Raw genomic sequence first — 23,411 nt, forward strand, 5'->3', positions numbered from 1 at the left:
ACCTTTGGAATAACAGATTTCAAAATGCCAGGTGAGTCTAATCCTCCATTAAAGAAAAAATTATTTTGTTTCATTTTAATCACAAATTTAAGCATTTAAAGAAAGGGGGGGCACAGCAAAAAGCTACTTGAGATTTTGAGTCTAAAAACTTAGAAAGGAAATAAAGATCAAGATAAAACTGTAGTAGTGAAACTTTTACAATACAATTTTGGAATGATAAAACATAATATTTTTGAATTAATTGTAAAGTGCAAACAGATTCTTATGGGAAATATTGTACCTCCTATTTTTTAGTTTGTGCAAGACATAATATAAAGAATTCCATGATTTCAAAAACTGGAAACTAGAGAGGAATAATGATACTGATCGATAATGATTTAGAAAAGATGTTTCAATGGTTCTACAAAAGAAATACAAATGATAAATGAAGAGAGTGATCTGGATAATATTTTACTGGATTTACAATAGAAGCTTGACAAAGACTCAAAAAACTCTGTATAATAGAACAAGGAAGAAATGAAGAGAAATGAAATCCTGTGACTGTTAGATATAAAAGGAAGGAATATAAATTTGGTTTATTTGATCAAAGTTAAATAAGATACTTTTAGCTATTCTGCTAACATCAGGACTGAAATTATGTTTATATGGATTTGTTCATAGAGAAGAGATGGGATATATAGTGAAGAGATAAATAACTTAAAGAGGGTGAAGAGTTACTAAATTTGTTTATACATGTGCTGAAGGTTAGAAGATACATTATATACATAGGTATAATAGATAGAGAAGATAGGTATCTTACTTTTACCCATTCTCTTTTCTTCATTTAGTTTGTATCAGATTTTAGTACTGTATATACTCAAAATTCTTAATAAAATTACATACACACAGAGGGAGGGAGGGAGAGAGAAAGAGAGAGATTTTATACAATAAGAAATCAGCTTTAGCTACACAGTTACCAAGATACAGCTACATTCTTCTTCTTCCCTGAACATTTAATTCTGGGGACAATGTTCTGGATATGTACTCACAGATACTCTTAACATCACATGTCAGCTTCTGTGAATACCTATATGTACCGACCAGAAACTTGCGAATATACAGCAACAACAAACCTTGGTTCACAACTAAAATTAAGCAGCTATATCATTCCAAAGAGGAACCCTATAAAAAAAGTGATAAAATGCTGTATGATCAGGACAGAAATATATTAACAAGGGAAATCAGAGCAGCAAGTTACTCTCAAAAGCTAAAGAATTAGTTCTTAACAAATGAAGCAGCAAACATGTGGAGAACTCTTAAAAATATCACTGGATACAGCAATCTACTTTCCCAGGCTGAAGGAAATCAACAACTGACATATGGCCTGAATGTGTTTTACTGCAGGTTTGAAAGCCAAGCTTTGTACAACTACCCCATACCACTGGGTTCACAACCTCTAGTGATCACAGAAAAGAAAGTGCAAGGCCTATTTCACAGATAAAAGCCAGGAAAAGCTCCAGGCCCAAACAAGATAATTCCTTCTTGCTTAAATGTCTGTTCTGACCAACTGGCCCCCATCTTCATCTTAATCTTCAATAAATTGCTAGAGATGTGATGTGTTTCTTCTTGCTTCAAATGCTCCACTATCATCCCAATGCCGAAGAAGCCCACCATCAAGGAACTGAACGACTACCGACCAGTTGCTCTAACATCTGTAGTTATAATAACCTTTGAAAGGCTAGTGCTGTCCCACTTGAAAATCATCATGGATCCACTGTTAGACCCCCCCTTCCACAAATAGATCAACAGATGATGCTGTTAATGATGCTACATCCTACAACATCTTTAATCTCCAAAGACTTTAGTTCAGCATTTAATACTGTCATTCCAGACACTCTTCTAACTAAGCTGAATCAGCTAGCAGAACCTGAACACACTTGTAAGTGGATCATAAGCTTCCTAACAGACAGGAAGCAACAGGTGAAGATAGGAAAAATCACATCAGATACGTTTTCAATTAACACAGCTCCCCCCCTCCCCAAGGCTGTGTACTCTCTTCTTCCCTCTCTATACCAATGAATGCATCTCTAATGATCCATCTGTTAAACTACTGAACTTTGCAAATGACACAACAGTGATCAGCCTCATTCAAGACAATGATGAATCCGCATACAGACAGGAGATTGTACAACTACAATCCTTGTGGTATGACCCATACCTTGTGGTATGATCCAAACAATCTGGAACTGAACACACTCAAAACCGTAGAAATAGTGGTAGAAGAAGAGTAGAAACTCACTCATGCTTACACATCTTACAATACTAGACAACACAATATCAACAGTAGAGACCTTCATATTTTTAGATTCTACCCTATCACAAGATCTAAAATGGACACCTAACATCAAAAACTTCGTCAAAAAACCACAACAAAGAGCCACCTCGGAAAGCTCAAACTGGCCAAAGAGCTGCTGATACAGTTCTACAGAGGAATTGCTGAGTCTGTCATCTGAACCTCTATAACTGTCTGGTTTGGTTCTGCAACCCAACAAGACAGAAACAGACTTCAGATAATAATTAGAACTGCATATAAAACAATTGCTACCAACCTGCCTTCCATTGAGGAGTTAGAAAAATAGAAACATAGAAACATAGAAGTCTGACGGCAGAAAAAGACCTCATGGTCCATCTAGTCTGCCCTTATACTATTTTCTGTATTTTATCTTAGGATGGATATATGTTTATCCCAGGCATGTTTAAATTCAGTTACTGTGGATTTATCTACCACGTCTGCTGGAAGTTTGTTCCAAGGATCTACTACTCTTTCAGTAAAATAATATTTTCTCATGTTGCTTTTGATCTTTCCCCAAACTAACTTCAGATTGTGTCCCCTTGTTCTTGTGTTCACTTTCCTATTAAAAACACTTCCCTCCTGAACCTTATTTAACCCTTTAATATATTTAAATGTTTCGATCATGTCCCCCCTTTTCCTTCTGTCCTCCAGACTATACAGATTGAGTTCATTAAGTCTTTCCTGCTTAAGACCTTCCACCATTCTTGTAGCCCGTCTTTGGACCCGTTCAATTTTGTCAATATCTTTTTGTAGGTGAGGTCTCCAGAACTGAACACAGTATTGAGAGTTGTATAATACATGAGTCAAAAAGCGGACTGTGAAAATATTTACAGACCCCTCATATCCTGGCCACAAATTGTTTCAACTCCTACCCATAAAACGATGTTATAGAGCACTGCACACTAACTAGACACAAGAACAGTTTTCCCCCAAACGCCATCACTTCGCTAAACAAATAATTCCCTCCACATTGTTAAACTATTTATTAAGTCTGCACTACTATTAATCTTCTCATCATTCCCATCATCCACCTTCCCCCACTAATGACTGTATGACTGTGACTTTGTTGCTTGTATCCTTACAATTTATACTGACTGGTTCCTAATTATGATTTAATTGCTTATTTATATCTGGACCATCATTAAGTACCTTATGATTCTTGACGAATGTATCTTTTATGTATCTTGGAGCATATGCACCAAGATAAACTCCTTGAGTGTTCAATCACACTTGCCCAATAAAAAAATCTATTCTAATCTATTCTACTCTATTCTATTTATATTTTAGTACAGTTGTCCCCAACAAGGTATTTTCCAAGTGTGGGGACTGAAAAGAAAATATTTCTGCAAACAACTAAGACCACATGACGTGTAATTTATCTGTCTATCTAACATGGTTCTTAGACACACCTTGCCCAAATCTTGACTTGTGTAAAGTAGTAAATGCTTGCTAATTATTTTCACACACCTTTCAATGAAGCTATTATCTCAATCAGCTGAAGTGCTAATTTAATTGCTTAAAATAATTTTAGTCTGTACACATATCAATTCTCTTTCTATATATGTAACTCAAAAAAAGGTCCGGTAAAGAAAATCCTGGACAAAAGTTATAGGTACCTAGATACAAGAATAAAATATCAGATCAAGAAATATGATTATGAAGCGATGAATATAAAAGCTGAAAGTTTCAGACAGTATATATAATTCATTGTCCACAGCATATAACTGTATATATTTCACACAACAGCTTTTATCCACTGGAGTAATCAGAATTCAGGCTGTCCCCAGCTCAAGCCTTCAAATTCATGAAGGGGGAAAAAAGGGACAGCCCATTATAGACAGTAGTCTGAGCTTTAGGGAGGGGAAAAAAACCTTCTTCAAGCAAGGCAAATGGAATCCATCGGGACTTGTGTTAAATAACAATTGCAGAAAATTTGCTAAATTATTTGACAACATTGTAAGCCTGCAGGGACTTAGTTCAGGCAGTCACCAGGAGTCAACAACTACAAGGCAAAAAAAAAAAAAACAAGGCAAAAAAAAAAGGCCACATAAAATACAATACAGTAGAACCCCGACTTACGAGACTAATTGGTTCCGGAAGGAGGCTCGTAAGTCGGAACGCTCGTATGACGAAACATTGTTTCCCATAGGAAACAATGTAAAGTCAATTAATCCGTGCAACAACAAAAAAAAACCGCTGCCGCCGAACGTGGAAGTTAGCGTTCAGAGACAGCTGCGAAGCAGCGCGCGTGTTTTAAAACGTGGCAGCCGGCCTGGGGGGCTCGGGTGGAAGCCCCCGAGCCCCCCAGGCCGGCTGTGACGTTTTAAAACACGCGCGCTGCTTCGCAGCTCTCTGCTGAATCTGGAACGCTAACTTCCGCGTTCGGATTCAGCAGACAGCTGTGAAGCAGCGCGCGTGTTTTAAAACGTCACAGCCGGCCTGGGGGGCTCGGGGGCTTCCACCCGAGCCCCCCAGGCCGGCTGCCATGTTTTAAAACACGCGCGCTGCTTCGCAGCTGTCTGCTGAATCCGAACGCGGAAGTTAGCGTTCCGGATTCAGCAGAGAGCTGCGAAGCGGCGCGCGTGTTTTAAAAGGTTGCAGCCGGCCTGGGGGGCTCGTGGGCTTCCACCCGAGCCCCCCAGGCCGGCTGCCACATTTTAAAACACGCACGCTGCTTCGCAGCTGTCTGCTGAATCCGAACGCGGAAGTTAGCGTTCCGGATTCAGCAGACAGCTGCGAAGCGGCGCGCGTGTTTTAAAAGGTTGCAGCCGGCCTGGGGGGCTTGCCAGCACCCCCCCGAGCCCCCCAGGCCGGCTGCAACCTTTTAAAACACGCGGGATACGAGCGCCAAGGAGCTGTCTCCTGAAGCCGAAAGCGGAAGTTAGTGTTCGGCTTCAGGAGACAGCTCCTTGGCGCTCGTATCCCGAATGTGAGCTCGGGAGGCGAACAAAAATGTCGCTCCCCTCCCAGCTCTTATCTCGAGTAGCTCGTAAGTAGAGCTGCTCGTATGTCGAGGTTCCACTGTACTGTACTAATTTTCTACTCCCATGAGACCAAACAAAAAAGAAGCAAAAGAAACCCTCGGAATAATTCCAAATATTGTTAAGAAATCTTGCTTTAGTAAAACTTAAATACAGCACCCACATTTTCATGGTTGCCAGGCTTGTGACTCATGGACAAATGTTAGGAGAAAGAATTCATGTTTGTAAACTTCACTTTAAATATCCCATTATTTAAGTAAAAATTAATTAGGTTATATTGCTTTGTACATTTTCTGCTCAAACATTTGCTTAATGCTTTTTTTAACATAAAGATCACTACTTTACTGTACCAACAGTAATAGTTGAAAAAAGAAAAGTTACAACTATCAAATGTACCCTTTTAGTGTAATTATAAATTAATCATAAAATCTGAATTAACAGTAAAAGATAGACAACATTTAAATAAAAAATATTTAGAGATTTATATCACAGGTAAAACAATTCTAAAACTTTAACCAGATTATTTAATAGCCATATTTTATTGCCTTTGATTACAGGACGAACATATCTAAGCTGCAGAAACCCAGGGTCAAAATCACCTTAAACAAACGTCTTAGTTATGTCTTTGCTGATATCAAGATTGTCTAGGTTTTGGCAACCCAGATTTCAACAGCCCTCCCTATTTTTTTAAAAAAGGACTAATTAAACTGTACATATGAGAATTCACTGTTATAAATCAGGTGTAATTTCCCCCCCAGTCTTATAATATCTTGGCTATTCCCCAAGAAGGCTTAGGATACTAATCTTGCTGAAGCTATACAGGAGACAGAATGGTAAGTATTATGGTGATAAAGCAAATTCATCTCGGCTTCATATCGACAATGACTTCAGTGGAAGATTATAAATTAATGGAATTTAACTCCAGTTAAATTGGAATGAGCGCACAACAAACACACTCTCTTTCAAATGACAGAGAAGAAGTCTACAAAAGATTTCTTTTGGAGTAAACTTTATAGGAGCATAAATATCAATATTAAACAAAAAACTGAATGCTTCCCAGAACTAGGGTTACTAGCATTTATGTAGAGGATAAAATTTTAAGCTTAATAACGAAGAATATATTTTTATCAGCAGCTAAAATAATGATGCTTCAACATTAGAAAATGTTAGAGACTTTAACAATTGAAATATAGATTAACAAGATTAACAAGGCCTCTTCAACTGTTCTGTTAGAAAAGCTTATAGAAGATTAAAATAAAACATTGGAGACAGTAACTACAATTTTATTCAGCCTGAGATGATTTTATATCTTACCTTAATTGCAAGGTGTCTATAATCAACGATACTTTTGATATACAGTAAATATTAACATGTACAGTGTTCCCTCAATTTGCGCGGGTTCGAACTTCGTGAATAGCCTATACCATGGTTTTTCAAAAAATATTAATTAAAAAATATTTCGCGGTTTTTTCCCTATACCACGGTTTTTCCCACCCAATGACATCATATGTCATCTCCAAACTAATAATTTTTGCAAATAAATAACAAAAATAATTATTGTTAATAAATAATTATGTTTATAAATATCAGGATCACTAAGTGTCTCATTCCATGGTGATTACCAGTAATAATGGTGAGTAAATGGTTGTTAAGGGAATGGGAAATGGTAATTTAGCGGTTTAAAGTGTTAAGGGAAGGCTTGTGATACTATCCATAGCCAAAAATGATGTATTTACTTCCGCATCTCTACTTCGCGGAAATTCGACTTTTGCGGGCAGTCTCGGAACGCATTCCCCGCGGAAATCGAAGGAACACTGTACTATATCTTTTTTGGTGGATTTTAAATATTTTGGGGGAGTCACTTTGGTATAATGGTTAAGGCATCGGGCTAGAACCCGAGAAGATTTTGAGTTCTATTCCCCTCTTAAACACAAAGCCAACTAGGTGATCTTGGGCCACACACTTCTCTGAACCCTACAAAGAAGTCAATGGCAAATCACTTGAAAAACCTTGCTGAGAAAACTGCAATGACTTGTCTAACCAGACCCTTGGATACGTTTGAATAGAAGAAAAATAGTATTTTAAAAATGTGCATCAGGGATTCAAATTATTCAGTTATTTGATGTCTGTTAATCACAATTCAATTGGAAAAAAAATAACTAAAAATATGTACATATATAAATATATATTTGGTTATCCCCCCTTGAATAGATTCCAAAAACTAGATACAGTATATCATAAAAGAGAAATTAGACATCTTTGTTAAACAATGATGTTCCAAAGTCATGTTAACATTTCTACAAATTTCAGATCAAGATCATAATATGACACATTTAAACAATATAAACGAATGTTCCAGCTTCTGATTCTCATTTACTGAATATGTTCTGAAATTTCCAATATAATATATTTAAAAATATCCAGTTTGCAAGAACACACAAGTTTATTATTTCAAAGATAGTATAAATATTTGATAATAATTTCATGTTACTTAAAAGCTTCTTACAAAGATGAGGTTTTGTATCTGGAGTTAAACTTCCAAGTCATTTAACAAATATGAGATTTAGAAGTAGCAATGCTACCACAATTAATGAATTTAAATAACAACTTGAACACTGTGACATTCTGAAGCATTGGGGTAGAGAAGGTGGGGTGAAAATTTGGAAGATGGCAGATGCATTGATATCTAAATGTACTGCCTCTTTTTGTTGGTGGGTCACTGAATTATGCATCAGGGGTGAACTTCAAAATTTTGCCCTATTGGCAGTGGGTGTGGCTTAGTGGGCATGTGACTGGATGGGTGGGTGTGGCCAAGTCAAGGTCATTTCTTTGCCCTAATGGCCTAAAAAAGAAGATATGCCAATTATTATACACAAAACACAAAACTTATGCAAGAGCAAATATTTGTGTACCTCTTTTATAGTTTTGTGTACAATAATTTGTATATCTTTTTTTTTGAATTTCACCCCTTACCTATCTACTTGTTTTGCCCAATCCGTTGCTTTCCTGTTTGTTATTAAACTACATGCCCCAGCATCCTCGTAACCTTGGGGTTAACAGGAGTTTCTTTGTGTCTAATAAGGTAGACAAGAGCTGATAGCTGGATAGAATTTGTTTTCCTGTTTCATAAGACTCTATATCTGTGATTAATAGATATTTTACCTATACATATATACAGAATAGGAAAATCGACGTGGCTGCTTGAGAGCAGCCCCGGTGGAACTGCGGCCTGGGAATCATGTGCTCCGCAGTCCTATTTCCTGCTTCTAGCTATCTGCACATCGAAGTCAGATTCAGTCAGATTTACGATTGAATCAGCCAGAAGAGGTGAGCGGTGACTGGACGTGGGCAGGGCCAACCAGGGGCGATATTTCCCGGCTCTGCAAACCAATTCAAATTGTCTCTACCTGATTCTCCAGAGCTGGGCCAAGTTGGTTGAATTTCACCCCTGGTATGCATATTCAAAAGGATCAAAGCTTGTATCACAAAGCTGACTACCATCCTGCTGATTTACAACACTTTGTGCAGATTCTATTTAATTTAATTTATTTATTCGGTTTTTAGAACATAAGAACATAAGAAGAGCCATGCTAAGTCAGGCCAAAGCCCATCGAGTCCAGCATTCTGTGTCACACAGTGGCCCACCAATTGTACATGGGGATCTTGAGCAGAAAGAGAAGGCAAGACCCTCCCTTTCCCTTGACTCCCAACAAATGTTACTCAAGGGAATCCTGCCTGCCTCAACCAACATAGAGAGGGCACATGGACATCCATTTCAATAACCACCAATACACTTGCCATCCACGAATCTGTCTATATGATCTTTTTATTGCACTTAAGCATATTGAATGTTAAAACATACCCTTACAACTAAACCCTTTCAAGATTTCTAAGCCCCCTATTGGCTATCTGCTGTTTGGTTATGGTCTTTGGTCTCCAATGAGCTATCTTTTTATTTGGTTATAATTGTTTTCTTTCAATTTTTATATGTAAACTGCCAAGAGTTGTGGAGACATAGGCAGCCTTGTTTCCAGGCACATGGGTGATCATGGGTGCCACGCTAGAGATCTTAATAATCACTGCTTTTTATGCAAAGGGATCAAATTGGATGCAATAGTTTTGATGAATCTTGGAGAATTGAAGATTGGTGTATAAAAATATGTTCTGTAATAAGACTGGGGGGAAACATTAAATAATCTTTCCCAGAAAACAGGAGAATTCAGCAACACTTCAGGGAAAAAAAGGAAAGAAAACTTTTTCACAGCTATGAGTAATATCATTCCAAGTTAAATTTGTTCTTATTGTTGTTTTCTTAACAATAATATGGAAATGATTTGTTACCATCTTATAATTTTCAGTTTCCTGTTGCCTTTTTAATTTTCCAAGTTTATCCCATGTTTTATCCCTTTTGTTTATCCCTTTTGTGTTTACATTCCATTCAATTACTAACTAAATCTGACTATTCTAAATTTGACAAAATCCATCAATATCTATTAGATGAATCAACCTTGGCTAGCAACCTATACATTTGCTTTTTATTTCTAAAATAGAAATAAAAATAGGAAGAACAGAATAGAAACAAAACTATTATTGTTTATTTAAAATCCTGTTTTAAAAAACTGCCACCAATTTAGAGCATCTCATTAATTAGGATTAAATAGCAAATCATGCTTAAATCTTAGACTCATTAGACCATGATTGCCCCCTTGGTTTCACCCAAAGTAGCAAGAACATATTAAGCAAATTCTGTCAATGATTCAGAAAGTAGGTTTTTATTTGGTTGAAAAAAAATGAGGTTCAATTTCCAGTGGAAATTGCATTTGTGCAACTAAGACAAGGCTCTATTTTAATATTTAATGTTTTTCTCTAAATTGACAGCATTAATCACATTAATAGTAGTAAGAGTAGACAGGATTGAAAGTAAAATTTAAAAAATGAATAGGACTGTTCTGCACTTGTATTTTAAAAATTATTTAGAAAAAAATGCAAAATATGTACAATGACTCACTTTTTCATTGTCATAATTAACCATCAACAGGAGACATTACAGTCAACCAAAGTTTATTATTATTTTGAATAAGGATCTATAAATACATACAGGTTCCAGTAAATGACTAGCAACATTTCTTGACCTAGTGGTTCCTTGGTATATAATAACAATAAATTTGAAAAGGTACATTTTCAATTTTATTGTGTGGTGAAACAACATGCTTGTAACCCTATTCACTGCTTAATAGTACAGTACTGTAAAAAAAAAACCTTTTACACTCATATGGTAGCATTGTACATTGTATTTTGACAGTGACAATGAGTTTTATGCTCTTAGTTGCAAAAATTATTATAGTTGATGTTCGGCAAACATATATTTTGATGTCAACTGACCGACAGAAAAAGAAGTTACATGTTAAATTAATAGCTGTAAATTGTTATGGGATAGAAAAATCAGCTCTGTTCAAAGTGTTTTTAAAATGTTTGCTTCCTATTTTGGATCTGTATACATGTCTAGTGAAAAATAAATACTGTACTGTACTATAAAGAAAGGAATCCCCGCGGATTTTACTCTTAGTCTTGCTGACTATAGGGGGCAGTGCTCATCTTCATTTCAAGGCCATTGAGCCAGTGCTGTTCAAAGACATTTCTGCTGTTAAGTGGCCAGCATGATATCATGGAGCACTGTTACTTTCCCTCTAAATAGTACCTATTTATCTACTCGCCTTTGCATTCTTTCTAACTACTCAAATGGCAGAAGCTGGGGCAAAGGCGGGAGCTCACACTGACATGTGGCACTTAAGTCTCCAACCTGCTGGCTTTTCAGACAAGAGGTCCAGTGTCTTAACCACTGAGCCGCCACACCAGCCTGTAATCAATATTGTAATAATTTCCTGGCCAACTCGGGATAAAATGTCTTTATAACCACTTAAGCCCTTTTTAGTAGTATTGCACTACATTCAACAGCTGTGATGGCTGGTCCCAGATTCTTGACTCTTCTTGCCCGACAGTCATGTTAATTCAAAATATATAACAAAATAATGGTATGACAATTAAATAGCAGCTTATCTCCAATGAGGAAGCACATTAAAAGCAACCTTCCCTTTCTTTTGCGGCAGAGCACTGATAAGTTTCTCTTTGTCCTACAAAAACTATTGTAAATTCATCTTCAGGGATGGAAGATCCTACGGAAGGGTACTGTATGGTACTCAAAAGTGCTTTAGTTAATAAAATCAGTATTATTCTATTATGATGCAATATCTGCCCCTTTTACATATGCACTATGCCCATACATACATCAATGAAATAGACAAAGTTTGCAGGGTTATGATTATTTTGATGAAAATATCCGGGCCAACATATAGCTGTATTTATGGCTATTCTTGGCTACTTGATTTTTACTTTTATTATTTTCATCTGGGATGTTGTCCTAGAGATAAGATATTTTCATTCATTATTTCTAGTAATCCCGAAGAACATATAGTCCAAGATCATGCCCCAGTCGATCATTCATAGATTGATGATCTACTTGTTTCAGACAGAATTATCCTTCTTTGATTTGTTACCAAACTAATTTATATGAAAACTGGCTTTAATAAGCACATGGTGTTCTGCAATTATCCTTGGCGATTTGCTTCATCAAAAATGAGGTTACTGCTTATATAATATTTATTAATACACTTCAATGCCTTAAAATTTCAGATATGGGAAGAAAATATCTTTATGTATTTTAAAATGAAAGCATCTTTCATATTTATGTTGCCTCCCATGTTTCTATATGATTTCTGAGCATCACTTTTAGAAACGTCTTGCAAGTGAGGTTAATCGGCTGGAAAGAATCTTCAGCTGGTTTAACAAAGCTGATGAAAAATAAAGCCTCAAGGAGAAGAGAGGAAGATAATGGAGAAGATATTTGAGAAGGATCTGCAGTGAATAGTATGAGATCTTGCAGATAGAAGCTGGCCTTGGGGGAAATGATAGCTTTCAAGGTTGTCAACCTGATTAACAAATAAGTTCTAAGTTGAAAGCTAAATGTCATAAATCTGAGCAAGACACAAACATTATTTTTTCAGATCTAATTCAGAAATTTTCGCCATATATTGTGTCAGAACCCCATGCTCTCTTTGTTAATGATCTTAAATAAATTAATAAAATTGATGCCTGCAAGAAGATAAGCTACAAAAGCATTTTTCTACATCTTACACTCGGAAGCAAAGATACACATCACACTCTAGTCAAGATTGAAAACTGTAAAAAAATAAAATAAAAATACACATTATGGTAACAGAAGAAAAGCTATCACAGAAATTTCAATTTGTGTCAAACAGAGAGCAGAACCCTCTGTCCCATTTATGCTCCAAAAAATAATAAGATTTAATTTTTAATAAAGCAAGTTTCTTGCCTTCAACAAGCTGAGCATATTGTCTTGCAAGTATATGGGTAAACAGGACTTCCTATGTTCACAAAAGATTTTCATGTTTTAACTTCATATTCCTTCCTGACAATTACATGCAAGATGCAGATTTTTTAATTTGCATGGTTTACAATTGGATGTCCAAGGTACAGAGTGTTCTAATTTTTCTCATACTATACACATGTCACAGACATGCACTGTGCCACAAAAGCATGCTAAATACTCTAAACTGCAAAAGGAAACAATTAACCTTAAAGCCTTTTTAAAGCATTTAGTGGGTCTCGTTTAGAAACATGTTATTTTTGAACTCTATGAAATTTTATGTTCCCACTATAGAGCCTGAGAACATTATAGGTCTTGCTTAGCTTGCCAGGTAGAACAGAGTAGACCCTATTATGAATATTGTTATAGAGAGATAAAATTAGAAGAATTTCCTTTGGCTTTACGTACTTGCCTTGTTGAACAATGGTTTCTAGTCTCTGAATAATTGATTCCACAAGTGTAAAACACTGCCAACTCTTTAACTGCTAATACAAAAACATCTGAACGTTTGAAAGAAAATAGGCGTTGATCGCTTACCTGAATGCCTCTTCTCGTACGCTGAGCGGGTACAGCAGTTACGTGGGTTGCTTGCTGTCCAATCCGCAAAGGACTGAGCCCAGTCTTTAAAAAGCCTGCTGGATCCACCCCATCTCCAGAATTCGCGAATCCATAGACTTAGGCTCAAGTGTGGTGGCTCAAATAATGCTCAACTCTCATGATAGGGAAAAAATACAGGTTAAAGGATATAACCACAGTTAGAATAGAAAAAGGAAGTGAAGTGACTGATGTACCCACTCAGCGTACGAGAAGAGGCGTTCAGGTAAGCGATCAACACCTATTCGCCGTACTGAAGGAGCGGGTCCAGCAGTCATGTGGGACATACCCAATAGATGAGTCCCTAGGGAGGGATTAGTTCGCTATCATGAGAGATAACGGATTGGAGGACTCTTCTGCCAAAGGCAGCATCTGCTGAAGCGTAAGCGTCAATTTTGTAATGCCTTATGGAAGAGTTTGGAGAGGCCCAAGTGGCTGCTTTGCAGACTTCTTCCAATGGAGCTTGAGTTGCCCATGCGGCAGATGTGGCTGCACTTCTTGTGGAGTGTGCTGTGATACCTCTGGGTATGCTGAGGGAAGCTGGCTCATAAGCCTTTGAGATAGTCCCTAGGATCCAACGGCCTATTACGGTTGAGGATACCTTGGATTCCAGGGATCTGGGATGGTAGGCCACGAATAGGGCTTCTGACCTCAGAATGGGTCTTGTCCGTTGGATATAGATTCTCAGTGCTCTGGTGAGATCTAATGAGTGCCATCTGACCGCAAGATGCTAGTTCTGATTGGAACAAAAGGAAGGCAACACAATGTCCTGGGATCTGTGGAACATGGAACTCACCTTGGGTAGAAAGGTGGGGTCCAGGCACAGGACTACTTTGTCCATATGGAATTGGCATAGATCCTGCCGAATGGATAGGGCTGCCAATTCTGAGATGTGTTGGGCAGATGTTATCGCTACCAGGAATGTTACCTTGTAAGATAGGTACCTGAAGGATGCTGACCTTAGGGGTTCATATGGTGCCTGAGTGAGGGAGTGGAGAACCCACGGTAAGTCCCAGGACGGGTATCTATGGATCTTGGAAGGCCTGAGGTTCGAAATACCTCTTAGGAATTCTTGAATTTCTGGGAAAGAACGGAGTGGTTGTCTGCAAGGCCCTGCTATGACCAAAGATAAAGCAGCTAGATGACGTCGAATAGTGCTGGATGAGAGGCCTTGATGGAACCCTTTCATGAGGAAGGCTATGATCCTGTGAATGGGGATGCACAGGGGGGATAGACCCTCCTGTGAGCACCATTGGTGAAACTTGGACCAGGTGTGGTCATAAATCCTGTTGGTGGAAAGTCTTCTGGTTTTCAGGATTATTTCTATAGTGTCCGGGTCGTAGCCTCGCAGATCTAGGTCGCACCGGATAATAGCCAAGGGTTAAGGTGGAACCACTCTGGATCTGGATGGTTAGAGGCCCCCTGTTGCAACATATCCTCCAAAACAGGGAGTCATCAGGGGTCCTGGACGAACAGACATTGAAGGTCCGCGAACCAGGGCCGGCGTGGCCAGTGAGGGGCTATCATAATCACCTGGGCCTTCTCGAGGATGAGCTTGTGGATCACATCTGGGAAAATTGGAATTGGAGGGAAAGCGTAAAGAAGCCCTTGAGGCCAAGGGGTTCTGAGTGCGTTGGTTGCCTCTGCTACCGGGGATGGAAACCTGGAGAAGAATCGAGGGAGTTGAGCGTTGGCCTTGGTTGCAAATAGGTCTAGCGATGGGTGACCGAACCTGAGGCAGATTTGCTGAAACAGAGCCGGATGAAGGCTCCACTCTCCTGGATCTAAAGTCGATCAGGAGAGCAAGTCTGCTTGTACATTGAGGACTCCTGATATGTGGTCGGCTTTTAACGACTGAAGATGCCTCTCTGCCCAGAGGCCCAACTTCAGGGCTTCCCTCATCAGGGCCTTGAACCTGGTGCCCCCTTATCTGCAAATATGGCTCTTTGTGGCTATATTGTCCGTAAGAATCAGAACATGTTGGTTATCCCTGTCCTCTACGTCCATATCCTCATTCTCATCCTGTGAGGAATCCGAGTCTTCATGCACTGGAATTCTGTAGGATGAGAAGGAACCCATGGGCCTAGGGGCGTGTGGAAGGGACGAGAGAGAGAAGGCACATTGATAGCCGAGAGCTTGGCATCAATGGCTTGAGATAAGGCAGAATACATAGATTGAAGCTCTGGAGGAAGGTTAGTAATTGTAACCGGTAAAGAAGAAGATGCCCTGTAGGCCTGGGTTGGGTCTGGCTCGGAGGGATCTTCCATCATAATATCTGGCTCCTCTGGACCTATGCCCCATAGGTTAGGTTGGGGTCTGTTTAGGTTTGGCTCATCCAGAGAAAGCACAGGGACACCAGAGGGAGGCAGTTTAGAAGCCTCTGGAGGGTCCGCGCTAACGTGCACTTGGGCCTGTACTTTTAAACGTTTAACCGATTTCCCATGCATCCTTCGCAGAGCTTGGTCCCTTCTCTTCTCAGCCCTGGTGGGTCTAGCCATTAAAGGGGCTCCAGAGGAAGAGGAGAAAGAGGCCTGGGGGATATTTTCAATTTCATCGCCAGTAGGCCTAGCTTCTCTGGGACCTTTAGAAGTGCCTCTCTTGGGAAATGAAGTCATGGCCTGAACAAATTACAGGTTCAAGACTTGAGCCAAGAACAGATGGGAGGAGCTCTATAGGGCAACGTTCCAAAGAGGAAGGGGGCCCTGCTCCTAGGCCCAGAAGCGCCTGCAACTCAAAGTCAATCTGGCCGGTACCAGAGTTCGTGCCAGTGAGTACAGAGGGGCAGGCCTCGCTAACCTTAACAAGTAAACCAAGGCACACTGGTTTGGAGGCCTAGCCAGGGAGAAAAGGCCTGAGGTTCTCACAACTTACTCCAGGGCCAAGCGGCGGACTTAATGGCGCCAGGCGGGACGCGCGTGGGCGATCCGCAAGTGCCGGAATTACTGGGTGCTGAGGGCCTTCACGCCAAAATAAAACACTGATGTTTTTGCAAAAACGGAGGGAAGACTAAAGTTCTGGAGACAATAACAGTCCCACTCCGCAGGAGGATAAAAGCCCTTTTTTAACAATTCCTTAGCTCGCTGATAAACCTCCTGGCCGATTAGATTTGTTAAGAAAAATACACTCCGGCAGCAGCGCAAGCAGGGCGCTTTGGAGAAAGCAGAAATAGCCACGCCGCAGCTTCTCCCTTAACGCCGAGCCCAGTAAGGCTGGCAAGCTTAATAGTAAAAAGGCAATTGGAAATTTTACTTATCTGATTGCAGAAGGAACGAAGGGAAGGTGTTTTGGAGAGGAGCGAGCCACCATGTCCTGCTGGATCGCAGGACTGAGCGAATTCTGGTGAAGGGGCGGATCCAGCAGGCTTTTTAAAGACTGGGCTCGGTTCTCTGCGGATTGGACAGCGAGCAACCCACGTGACTGCTGGACCCACTCCTTCAGTACGGAGAAAGACCAATGGCTGAAAGTATATTTTGGAAAATCTTGGTATATGGTTATCTTTAAAAGAATTACCTATGTATTTTGTAATTTCAAAAGAAGCTCAAGAATTGTACTATAATATACTTACAGTAAGGGGCAATAATTATTTTCAAATGCTTTGCAGGAGTCCCCAAACCTTGGGTCATGGTCCACTACTAGTCTGTGGCTCTTATAGAACTGCGTGAGTTGTGGGCTGCGTGGTTGGTGTGCTGGTGCACATTGTGCAAGCAGCAGGCCAGTGCACATGTACAGATGCATGCTGCTCATCTTGCAAAAGTCGAACTGCATGTACACTGGTCTGCTGTCACAGCCGTGTTTCCTTCCTCCCCACCTGGGCCACCAAGCAGCAAACATTGGGGACCATTGCTCCATGTGACAAGAATTTTACGATGAGTAAAATTACACTTGGGACATAAAGATTACGGCAAACTGCCTTTCAGTTCTCCAAGATGATTTCTGTAAAAAGACAGATTTTGACAAATAGAATAGAATTCTTTATTTTCCTATGTTGCGTTTTAGAATGTTTTTAATATTACATTTGTTGCACTGTCACTACAGTGATCCCTCTATTATCGCGAGGGTTCCGTTCCAAGACCCCTCGCGATAATCGATTTTTCGCGATGTAGGGTTGCGGAAGTAAAAACACCATCTGCGCATGTGCGCCCTTTTTTTCTATGGCCGTGCATGCGTAGATGGTGGAGTTTGCGTTCCCCGCCGCCCACGCAAAGGGGAAACCCCGATTCGGCTCCTCGCTGCTGCTGCGCTACCGAGCAGATCAGCTGCTGGGCGGCCGAAGGAACCTTCCCTGGGTCTTCCCCCTCTTGCTGGCGGGCGGGCGAGCGGCGGGCATCAGCGAGGAGCCGGGGTTTCCCCTTTGCGTGGGCGGCCGGGAAGACCCAGGTTGGGCGTTCAGGGGGGTGCTGGGAAGCCCCCCAGGCCGGCTGCGACCTTTTAAAACAGCCGTGCCGCTTCCCAGCTGAGTCCTGAAGCCAAACGCCAAAGGCGAACTTCCACGTTTGGCTTCAGGACTCAGCTGGGAAGCGGCGTGGCTGTTTTAAAAGGTCGCAGCCGGCCTGGGGGGCTTCCCAGCACCCCCCCGAACCCGGGTTGGGGGTTCGGGGGGGTTCTGGGAAGCCCCCCAGGCCGGCTGCGACCTTTTAAAACAGCCGCGCCGCTTCCCAGCTGAGTCCTGGAGCCAAACGCGGAAGTGGTTTTTTTTTAAATATTTTTTTTTTAAATCGCGATATAGCGTTTCGCGAAGATCGAGATCGCGAAACTCGAGGGATCACTGTATTTTGTTGTGAGCCGCCCAGAGTCTACGGAGAAGGGCAGCATACAAATCTAATAAATTATTATTATTATTAATTATTGGACAAGTGTGATTGGACACACAAGGAACTTGTCTTTGGTGCATGTGCTCTCAGTGTACATAAAAGAAAAGATTCATTTTTCAAGAATCATGAGGTACAACACTTAATAATAAAATAGGGTACAAGTAAACCATCAGGAAACAATCAATATTAATATAAATTGTAAGGATGCAAGCAATAAATTACAGTCATGCAGTCATAAGTGGGAGGAGATGGGTGATAGGAACAATGAGAGTAAGAGTAATGCAGCCTTAGTGAACAGTTTGACAGTGTTGAGGGAATTATTTGTTTAGCAGAGTGATGGCGTTCGGGGGGGAAACTGTTCTTGTGTCTAATTGTCTTGGTGTGCAGTTCTCTATAGTGTTGTTTTGAGGGTAGGAGTTGAAACAATTTATGTCCAGGAGGCGAGGGATCCCCCCTTTTTGACTTGTGCAGTATACAAGGTTGCAGAACAAAACCAGACAGTTATAGAGATGCAGATGACAGACTCAGTGATTCCTCTGTAGAACTGTACCAACAGCTCCTTGGCCAGTTTGAGCTTCCTGAGTTGGTGCAGAAAGAACATTCTTTGTTGTGCTTTTTTGATGAGGTTTTTGATACTAGGTGACCATTTTAGGTCTTGAGATATGATAGTTCAATATTTTGTGAATTCTGAGTGGGTTAATGACCGCTCATTCAGCAACCATGCAATGGCACAGGATAAATGGTACTTATACCAATCCTCAATCTTCCAGCCATGACAGTCATAAGATTGCTGTTCTTTGCCAGCTTCTGACAAGCAAAGTCAATGAAGAAGCTGGCAGGAGACTGTAAATGGTGTCCATGTGTGACATCCTGGCTTAACGAGGGCAAGGAATTTGCTTAACAATGCAACTGGAAGTGCCTGAATTGTTGTTGCTAAATAGGCGTTGATTGCTTACCTGAACGCCTCTTCTCCTACGGTGAGCGGGTACAGCAGTCACGTGGGTTGCTCCTGTCCAATCCGATGGGACTGAGCCTAGTATTAAAAAAGCCTGCTGGATCCGCCCCTTCCCCAGAATTCGCGAATCCGTAGACTTAGGCTCAGATGTGAAGGCTCAATAATGTTCAACTCTCATGTATTAGAAGAAAGATAGGTTATAGAAGGCATAGAAATCACATAAAAAGGGAGGGAAGTGACTGCTGTACCCGCTCACCGTACGAGAAGAGGCGTTCAGGTAAGCAATCAACGCCTATTCTCCGTACTGAAGGAGCGGGTCCAGCAGTCACGTGGGACATACCCAATAGATAAGTCCCTAGGGTGGGATTAGTTCGCTATCATGAGAGATAACGGATTGGAGTACCCTTCTGCCGAAGGCAGCGTCCGCTGAGGCGTAAGAGTCGATCTTGTAGTGCCTTATGAAGGAGTTTGGCGAGGCCCAAGTGGCTGCTATGCAGACTTCTTCCAACGGGGCTTGAGTCGCCCAAGCGGCAGATGTGGCAGCACTCCTGGTAGAGTGCGCTGTAATATTCTTTGGAATGGAGAGGGAAGCTGACTCATAGGCCTTAGAGATGGTCCCTCTGATCCAACGGCCTATTACTGTTGAAGACACTTTGGATCCCAAGGATCTGGGATGATAGGCCATGAAGAGTGCTTCAGACCTCCGAATGGGTCCTGTGCGTTGAATATAAATCTTCAGCGCTCTAGTCAGGTCCAGAGTGTGCCATCTAATTGCCAGGGGATGATCCCGTTGAAGACAGAAGGTAAGACAACATCCTGAGATCTGTGGAACATGGAACTGACCTTGGGTAGAAAGGTGGGGTCCAGGCGCAGGACCACCTTGTCCTGATGTAACTGGCAGAGGTCCTGTCTGATTGAGAGAGCTGCCAACTCAGATATGCGTCGGGCGGATGTAATCGCCACCAGGAATGCTACCTTAAAAGATAGGTACCTGAGGGATGTTGATTTCAGGGGTTCATAGGGTGCCTGAGTAAGGGAATGGAGAACCCGTGGCAAGTCCCAGGAAGGATATCTGTGGACCTTAGAAGGCCTGAGGTTGGCAATACCTTTGAGAAATTCTTGGATTTCCAGAAAGGAGCGGAGAGGCTGCCTGCGAGGCCCTGCCAAGACAGAAGAAATGGCTGCCAGGTGGCGACGGATGGTGCTGGTAGAAAGGCCTTGATGGAAACCTTTCATGAGGAAGGAGATTATCTTGTGAATGGGAAGACACAGGGGAGATAAACCCTCCTGCGAGCACCACTGATGAAACTTGGACCATGTATGGTCATAGATCCGATTGGTAGACCCTCTTCTGGCCTTCAGGATGATTTCCACTGTGTCCGGGTCGTACCCTCACAGGTCTAGGTCTCTCTGGATAATAGCCAGGCGGTGAGGTGGAACCACTCCGGGTCTGGATGGAATGAGGCCCCCTGCCGCAACATATCCTCCAAAACGGGGAGTCGCCAGGGGTCCTGGACGGACAGCTGTTGGAGGTCCGCGAACCAGGGCCGGCGAGGCCAGTGAGGGGCGATCAGGATTACTCGAGCCCTCTCTAGGATGATCTTGTGGATCACGTCTGGGAGAACTGGAATTGGAGGGAAGGCATACAGTAGACCTGGGGGCCAAGGACTCCTGAGAGCATTGATTGCCTCTGCTCCCGGGGATGGAAACCTGGAGATGAAGCGAGGAAGCTGGGCATTGGCTTCGGTCGCAAAGAGGTCTAGAACTGGCTGACCGAACCTGAGGCACATCTGGTGGAACAATGTCTGATGGAGATTCCACTCTCCTGGATCTATAGTCGCTCGCGAGAGCCAGTCCGCTTGGACGTTGAGGCTCCCCGAGATGTGGTCGGCTAGTAGTGACTGGAGATGTCTCTCCGCCCAAAGGCCTAAATTTAGGGCCTCTCTCATGAGGGCCTTGGATCTGGTGCCTCCCTGTCTGCAAATGTGGCTTTTTGTGGCTATGTTGTCCGTAAGGATCAGAACATGCTGGTTGAGGATGTGAGGTTTGAACTTTTTGAGGGCCAGAGAAACAGCTCTCAATTCTAGCCAATTGATGGGCCTGGAAGCTTCCTCCGGTGACCACGTGCCCTGGGCTATCAACCCCTGGGCATGGGCTCCCCATCCCGATAGGCTGGCATCTGTGGTGACAACAAACTGGTCTGGGCACCTGAAGGGAGATCCCTTGTCCAGGGCTGGAGAAGTCCACCACTTGAGGGATCTGCGAACTGCCGGTGGAATGGCGATGCGATGAGTTGAGTTGCTGTGCCCCGATCTCTGGAATGGTAACAGAAGCCACTGTAGTTCCCTGGCATGAAGACGAGCCCAGGGGATAATGCCAATGCACGACACCATCTTTCCCAGTAGGGAGGATAGGGTGACTATGGAGGCTGATTGTTGAGATAGAATACGTGAAATAAGATCCCCTATGCTGTGTTTTCTCTCAGAAGAGAGGAAAACCTGGGACATCCTTGAATTAATGATGGTTCCCAGATGTAGAATGGAAGTGGATGGCCGAAGGTGGCTCTTACCGAAATTTATGGAAAAACCATGGTTCTGTAGAACCGACATGGTGGAAGAAAGATCTGCAGCCACTCCATCTTTAGAATTTCCATGAATTAAAATGTCATCTAAATAACATAAAATATGGATGGGCGTGGCCCGGATATGAGCCGCCAGGGATCCCAAGAGTTTGGTAAAGACTCTAGGAGCCGAGGAAAGCCCAAATGGCATAGCCCTATACTGAAAGTGTCTGCCCTGGAAGGCAAAACGTAAGAATTTTCTATGGCATTTGGCAATGGGAATATGGAGATAGGCTTCCGTGAGATCCAAGGAGACCATGAAGTCCCCTGGATGAAGGGCGGCTAAAATGGATGTCAGGGAATGCATTTTGAATTTTCTATATTTGATTAATTGGTTCAGATTTTTGAGATCCAGAATGGCTCTCCAACCTCCAGAGGTCTTAGGGACCATAAAAAGGATGGAATAAAAACCCCGGCCTCTCTGGAGAGAGGGGACCGATTGAATGGCTTTGATAGATAATAAATGAGAAATAGCTTCCTCCATCCGGATACGAGATGGGGAAGAACTGGGAGAGGGACAAGAAATAAAACGTTTAGGGGGGGGGGAGAAATAAACTCTAAACGGAGACCCCTTTCTACCGTATCAATGACCCAGGGATCCTTGCAAGAGCGGCGCCATCTGGAGGAAAAACAGGCAAGGCGACCGCCTATGGAAAAGGAAGGTAACTTACCATCTAGGTTTTTTGGAAGCCCTGTTTGAAGAAGCTCCTCTTTGGTAGAAGACAAGCTCCTGATCCTGTTGACGCCCTGGGCGACGAAAGGACTGCGTTTTGGTGGTCTTCTTGGTGGTTGGCCCCAAAACTTTTTTCTTGTCCGTGGTTTCTGTGAGAAGGGGATCCAGAAGGTCTCCGAAGAGGAGATCACGTTTCAATGGACCCATGGCTAATTGCCACTTTTGTCTTACTCCTGCCTGCCAAGGGCGAAGCCATAGAAGTCTTCTGGCCGTTGTAGAGGCCGCTACCGACCTGGCTGCAAATCTGGAAGATTGCAGTGTAGCATCTGCCACATATTGGGCGGCAGCAAAGATCTTGTTGAAGTCCTGTTGGCCCCTGAGATCATCGGGAGGAAGATGCTGCTGGAGTTGACGAAGCCACAAGAGCATAGCTCTGGAAAAGAATGATGCAGCTGCGGCACTTTTAATGGCCCAGGAGTCTGCGACAAACCCTCTCTTGAGCATTTGCTCAAGCCGCTTGTCTTCTGGACGGAGAACCTCCTCTGCTTCACCAGGCATGGCTGCAGCAGAGTGGAGGGTTTTGACCGGTTCATCAGGCTTAGGACAGGCTAGGAGTTCTTCATATGAAGGAGAGAGCTTGTATAATTTTTTGTCCTTGGAAGTGGGGTTAAGGCCAGATGCTGGATGTTCCCACTGCTTAAGCAAGGCATCCTTGAACAATTTTGGCATAGGAATTACCTCGTTATCTTCCTGTTCTTCCATGAAGTAGGGTAAGTTCTCCTCCGGAGGATCTGTGGAAGGAGTAGCCTGCTTTTCCTGGCCAGCTAAACCCGTGGATACTCTTGCCTTGAGAAGAAGAGATTTGAAAAGTTGAGAGGGAAAAATGGTAGCTGGGGCTGGAATCTTAATTTGAGATTCCTCGTCTTCCGACAGACCTTGAAAAGGGTCGTCATCCCCTTCTACATATCCGTCCTCATCGTCTTCCTGGGAAGAATCTGAAT

The 23,411-nt window shown here is 42.1% G+C and overlaps 1 protein-coding gene across 1 annotated transcript in view; it reads right to left on the minus strand.

The window, feature by feature from the left end:
• LOC139162398 (guanine nucleotide-binding protein G(q) subunit alpha) overlaps positions 1-23,411 on the minus strand; it is a 156,155-nt gene that overhangs the window by 51,898 nt on the left and 80,846 nt on the right. The window lies entirely within an intron of this gene.

The sequence above is a fragment of the Erythrolamprus reginae genome, chromosome 2, assembly GCF_031021105.1.
Source record: "Erythrolamprus reginae isolate rEryReg1 chromosome 2, rEryReg1.hap1, whole genome shotgun sequence".
NCBI lineage: Eukaryota > Metazoa > Chordata > Lepidosauria > Squamata > Dipsadidae > Erythrolamprus > Erythrolamprus reginae.